The sequence below is a fragment of the Solanum dulcamara genome, chromosome 9 (genome assembly GCF_947179165.1).
Source record: "Solanum dulcamara chromosome 9, daSolDulc1.2, whole genome shotgun sequence".
In the NCBI taxonomy this organism is placed as follows: Eukaryota; Viridiplantae; Streptophyta; class Magnoliopsida; order Solanales; family Solanaceae; genus Solanum; species Solanum dulcamara.
Window position 1 is genome coordinate 35,189,676 of NC_077245.1, and position 6,821 is coordinate 35,196,496.

General features: G+C 40.8%; 1 pseudogene; it reads left to right on the plus strand.

Annotated features, from left to right (window-relative positions):
- The first annotated feature begins 4,947 nt into the window (after nt 1-4,947).
- LOC129904774 (5S ribosomal RNA) lies at nt 4,948-5,068 on the plus strand (annotated as a pseudogene).
- Nucleotides 5,069-6,821: the final 1,753 nt, after the last annotated feature.

The following is a 6,821-nucleotide window of genomic DNA, read 5'->3' on the forward strand; positions in this document are numbered from 1 at the left end:
TAATGACGTGGCTGCCTAAAGTTGTGACATGTGTCACCCTTAGAGGATGACACGTGTCACCTTCCAAAAGGATATATATGTGTAAAGTGCTGAAAATTTATCACATTTCAGCCTTCTCTCTTCAAAAAAAACTTGAGAGAAAAACCAAGAACAAGAGAGAGTATAGCTACGGGCTTGGTGGCCAAGAAAGGTAAGGTCCGATTTCTTTCCATGAATTAATTATTTAATGTATTCTATGGTGATATGACGGTGTTTAACAACATAAAATTTATCGTTAGGAAAAGGAGGAGATTTTGTTCTTGTTAATAGACCCATTTTTGAAGATACTGCTGTTAGTAAAACAAGTATAACTCCTTGTGTAAGGATTCGTATCAAGTGATTCAAGATGTTTCAGAAAGATATTTCATAGGACTATAACTTTTATTTATCCTCTAAACCCCAGTTTTTCTTTTATCTGCTCGAAAAATGGTGGTGAAGCATGGGAGAGCTGCTGCCCAGATTTCATTTTAGAAATTTTACAAGGACTGCTGTTGGTATTTTGGGAATATTGTTTTGTACAAAATTGCTGTAGGGGTAATTCAAAATTGTATGCGACCCTGAGACACATTTCTATAACTTTCATTAAAGACACAAATCCTTTTTCCCTCAATTACCCCTTCAAAAATAAGCGACAATATAAGACAGTAAGCTGTCTAGAATTCACATTTTGATAGTTTTGACAATGTTTACGTAAGGTAAGGCCTTTACTTCTAATTTGAAGTTTATGGTGTTTTCATAGGGTGTATTACGCACCTTGTATGATGCTGGAAGTGTAAAAATGTCATAGCAATGTTTAACGTTCGAAGCAATCCAAATTGTAGTTGTTATAGTCGAATTGTTGTCGAAGTAAAGTGTTGTTCTTGTGAGTGGTTGTTGCAGGGGTGTGATGTGTGGTTGCAGGGACTAAATTTGTTTTAAAGTGGGTTAGGGTGCTTCTGGTTGAAGCCTCATGACCCCTCATTGTGTATAATTAAAGGCGTTACAAAATAAAGGCTAGATGCCCTATTGTGATATCGTATTTCTGAATAAGTCGTTTGAAGTTTATGTTGTCTATTGTTGGTATAAATTGCTTAAACATATGTTGTAGGTTGTTGTTGTTGGTTGGTTGTATGTCTTAGGGACCTAATTGGAAATTCGGATAGGGCACATTGTAGGGGAGGTGCTGCTCAATTTTCGTTAACACCTTAACAAACTAAAGAACTAGTCGAGGAAACGACTAAGGAAATAGATTCCATTAATACTAAGGTGTAACCTAAGATACTAGAAAGTTAAGAAAGGTTGATATTCATATTACTTTTATGTTGGATAGGTTCAAAGGACGACGAGGCGAATGGGATAAAGAGTAACTCACAAGAGGTATGTGAAGCTTTCTTTTGGCATGTCTTAGTCTTAAGTGAATTGTGTATGTAATGTGAGAATAATTCCATTCATGAAGCTTCGAGTACAGTTCATAATTCTTATCCACTTCGTGATGGTAGAACTCTTGTAATAGGTGAGTTATCGCCTTTTAAGGCTTCTATATGATAAAAGGTAATATATGTAGAGCCTATCGCTTCTTTATTATGGGACATCTTAATGTAAATGAAATGAGATATGATTTGAGTGTAGAGGTAGCTCCAGTTGTAAGTTGCGAGTATAACTCGTTACTCGAGTTCACTCCTAAATGATAAGGGTCTTAAAGTAGTTAAACTACGACCCTCGAACCTTCTATAGGCTAAATAGTGATTGGATGTGTAAGCTCCTAAACCTGGGGGTTCTTGGGCATACTTTATGAAAATGGTTGAGGGATATTTGATATGCTGATGAGTCCTACATGTATGTATATGCATATTACATTATATATGGATTGGGCCATCGTTCCTCGGCGTTGTTATATGATATGCATGTATACGGATCGGGCCGTCGTACCTCAGCACTATTATGCATTATATGGATCGGGCTGTCGTACCTCGGCACTGTTATATGAGATATAGATCGGGCCATCGTACCTCAGCATTATCATTATTATGACATGATATAAGGATCGGGCCATCGTTCCTCGACACGTACTTGCTATATACATGGACCAGGTTGTGCGTTCCACAACACTAATAATACATATGTGCTCCGGATAGAAGAACAATATAATTGTTACACCAAGTCCCTGAACGGGCTGGGTACGGTATGTGATAATAGTATGTGTGACTTTGTTTTATAAGATGCAGGTACGGTGAATAGCTAAACATTATACTTGCCCTGTATCCCTGTTTTAACTGTAATTCCTTATATATTGTTACATGCTTACACACTCAGTACATATGTCGTACTGACCCCCTTTTCTCAGGAGGGCTGTATTTCATGCCCGCAGGTACTGACACAAGTTTTGGGAGTCCACCAGCTTAGGATCCCACTCAGCAAGCTTGGGAGAAGCTCCATTGTATCGGAGCCTAGATTTTGGTACTAAACCTCTGATGTATATATTTGTTTATTCAGGAGAACGATGGGGGCCCTGTCCCGCCATATGTTATCACTTGTATTCTTAGAGGTCTGTAGATACGTGTGTGGGTTTTGTATACATGCGTGTTTAGTTGTGTCTGTATGAATTATATTCTGGGACATTCCCTTTATCATGGCAGCCCTATCGGCTCGCATATGTATTTAAAATGGGATGACCCTACATGCTACGATAGCTCGCCGGCTTGTAAGTCGTGTTGCCTATTGAAATGTTGTGACCCAAACAGGTGACAAGTTTAATTACGGTTACCTGGAGTGCATGTGAGTGTCCAGCTAGGACACCCAGTCACAGCCCACAGGGATGGGTCATGACATAAATGGTATCAGAGCAGTTCATCCTTGGAGTGTTTACAGACCGTGTCTAGTAGAGGCTTGTTTATCGGTGTGTTGTGCACCACATCTATAAATAGGAGGCTATAGGACATTTAGGATGTTGTCTATCTTTTTTTATATTACATCGTGCGATAGAGCTGTAATATTAAGATGATTCCTTCCTAACGATTTATTCTGTTTACAGTAATGCCTCCAAGGAAAGTAACGGCTTCCTAGAAGGGCAAATTAGTAGCGGGGGAAACTAGTTAGACCCCGAGAGTTACAAGGGCGCGTGCCCAGTCTATGCTAGGGATTACGCTCCAGTCGATAAGTTCTACTACACCATCACTTTTAGAGGAGCATAGAGCAGCAGCAAGCTCTACTACACCGCCACTTCTAGAGGAACATAGGGAAGCAGCAGCTGTAGAACCCGAGACTCCAGAGCCTGAACCTCCAGCCCCATAGCCAGGGCCGGAAGATAAGGCCATGAGAGATGCGGTTCAATTGCTGACTAGGATAGTAGCAGGGCAGGCTAAAAGGCATGGGCTAGGAGCCGATGATGTAGATAGACATGACAGCTTGAGGGTTCGTGACTTCTTGACTTGTAACCCTCTAGAGTTTTATGGTTCGAGACCCGTAGATGACCTGCATGTGTTCATTCAACAGATGCAGCGTACGTTAACAGTAATTAGGGCTTCTGAGACTAAGTCTGTTGAATTGGCTTCATATCGGCTGTGTGACGTAGCCGTTAATTGGTATGTGTCTTGGAAACTATCAAGAGGCGAGGATGCTCCTTTAGCAGTCTGGGATGAGTTTGTGGAAGCCTTCTTTAACCACTTTCTACCTCCGGAAATAAAGCAAGCCAGAGTTGATAGATTTTTGCAGTTAAGGCAAAATGGCAAGAGCATTAGAGACTATAGCCTTGAGTTTGACTCGTTGGCGAGACATGCGCCCACTATTGTGGCGGATATGGCTGATAGGGTGCATCGCTATGTGATGGGGCTAGATCGCTACTTGATTGATAGTTGTATGGCCATGGCTTCTTAGCCAGGCATGGATATTGCTCGAGTACAGGCATACGCACAAGGGGTGGAGGATCAACACGGAGGGCGACAACCCGATAGAAGTTATGATAGAGGCCAGCATAAGAGAGTTAAGTTGGGTCGTTATTTAGGAGAGTTTCGAGGAGACCAGCCTCAGCAGTATAGTAGGTATCTTTCCCAGCAAGCCCAGAGTTCACCCCCACAGTTTATGGGTAGGGGATTCAATAGTACAGGGTATTTAGAGGCCGGTCAGAGTTCACAGATGAATAGGGAATTGCATCAGTTGAGGCCACCTTTTCCTCGGTGCTCTCGTTGTGGTAGGTCTCACTTTGGAGAATATCGCTCTGTTTCGGGTGCTTGTTTCACTTGTGGCCGTCAAGGCCATTTTATGAGAGATTGCCCACTTAAGGGTAGCCGTGGTAGCGCAGCCCAGCCTACTGGGTTAGTTGCTGGTTCGTCTTTTTCAGTGACTATGCGCCCTGAGGGACAAGGCATTCAGACACCAGCAGGCCGTGGTAGAGGCCATGGTGGAACTTCTAGTTCTAGCAGTCCTTCGAATCGCATCTATGCTTTAGCTAGCAGACAGGATCAGGAGGCGTCACCAGATGTGGTTACATGTATATTATTAATTTTCTTCCATAATATATATGCATTAATATTGGAAGCCCTGTGTGGCTGTAATATGATGTGGTACATATAAATATATATATGTGTGTGCCTTGTGAGGCACTGTTGGTATTTCCTGCGTGCAGGTTCTTGAGATGGTAAGAAATATAGAGGAAACTCTGCCAAAATTTTGCAAAAAAAAAGATACAGGGTTGCAGTATACCCTGTCTATAATAAGAAGTATGATACTATGGGATGGAACACGAATAGGGTTTGATGTGAATATAACGAGGATCACTATGAAAATAAGTAAAGCCTAGTGAGAAAGTGGCTAAAGATAGGATATGGTCCGTGTAATAAGAATATAAGGGTAACTAGGGCAGTGCAGCTTAGCCTACCGGATCAGCTGCTGGGTTATCGTCTTCTTCAGTAGATATATGAGCCCCACGGGGCAGGATGCGACCATACCAGCACTAAGGCACCGTATCCCATCAGAACTCCGAAGTTAAGTATGCTTGGGCGAGAGTAGCACTAGGATGGGTGACCTCCTGGGAAGCCCTGCGCGATTGGGATATGAAATGTTATGAACATATGTATTTGAAAAGTTGAACATAAGCGGACACTGAAATGGATACACACGAAAGAGGGGAAGTGGATATAGGAGATACAAGCATGGGATGAAACCAACAAACACTATAATGTGTTCATTTGAATATTTAAATTTCAAGTGAGATCCCATGCTGGAATGAGCCGGCAAGGATCTAAAAGCCACCAATGAACGGATAGAAGCCATGATACCTGAGACAGTGCTGAGAATTATTAGTAAGGACCTTACATAGTATGACATCAAAGAATGGATGCGTACAAAGAGGATGAATACGACAAGAGAGTCACAATGAGAATTTAAGGATATTGTAAGAGGTCTTTCCTAAGGTAAAATACAAAAAAACTTAAGAATAAGTTAAGAAAAGGAAAGACCGCGAAAAAATTGAACGTAGTTGGTACAAATTTTCCTGATATCCTTTTAGACCTTGTTAGAGTTAACATTCGAGGACGAATGTTCTAAAGGGGGGAAGGATGTTACACCCCGTAGTTTTGTACATTGTAGCATGTTTTTGTTAAAAATATTGCCGCGGGATACATGTTATCTATGAGACTCCACCCAAGTAGTAACGGTTGGGAATAGGTTTATAAGAATCTGGAAAGAGTTGGAGGCCAAATAATGAGTCGTGGTACTCCATTTATTTACGTAAGCCACCAACTTGGAAGTTGTACATACTTAAACTAGTTGTATACATACTAAGCTTGCGTATTACGGATTATATAGGCTCTTAAAGTAAGACAAGATGACAAACCTACGAAAGAGAGCAGAAACTAGTTTCCGAACTTACGAAAGTGAAGCAAGCAGGTGACAAGCAGGCAGGTGACAAGCAGGTAGGTGACACTAGGTGGGACCCACACTGCCACGTGGCAGTATGTGATTGGTGGCATGTAATGACGTGGCTGCCTAAAGTTGTGACACGTGTCACTCTTAGAGGATGACACGTGTCACCTTCCAAAAGGATATATATGTGTAAAGTGCTGAAAATTTATCACATTTCAGCCTTCTCTCTTCAAAAAAAACTTGAGAGAAAAACCAAGAACAAGAGAGAGTATAGCTACGGGCTTGGTGGCCAAGAAAGGTAAGGTCCGATTTCTTTCCGTGAATTATTTATTTAATGTATCCTATGGTGATATGATGGTGTTTAACAACATAAAATTTATCGTTAGGAAAAAGAGGAGGTTTTGTTCTTGTTAACAGACCCATTTTTGAAGATACTGCTGTTAGTAAAACGAGTATAACTCCTTGTGTAAGGCTTCATTTCAAGTGATTCAAGATGTTTCAGAAATATATTTCATAGGACTATAACTTTTATTTATCCTCTAAAACCCAGTTTTTCTTTAATCTGCTCGAAAAATGGTGGTGAAGCATGGGAGAGCTGCTGCCCAGATTTCATTTTAGAAATTTTACAAAGACTGCTGTTGATATTTTGGGAATATCGTTTTGTACAAAATTGATGTAGGGGTAATTCAAAACTGTATGCGACCCTGAGACACATGTCTATAACTTTAATTAAGGACACAAATCCTGTTTCCCTCAATTACCCCTTCAAAACTAAGAACCAATACGAGACAGTAAGCTATCCAGAATTCACGTTTTGATAGTTTTGACAATTCTTACGTAAGGTAAGGCCTTTCCTTCTAATTTGAAGTTTATGGTGTTTTCATAGGGTGTATTACGCACCTTGTATGATGCTGGAAGTGTAAAAATGTCATAGCAATGTTTAA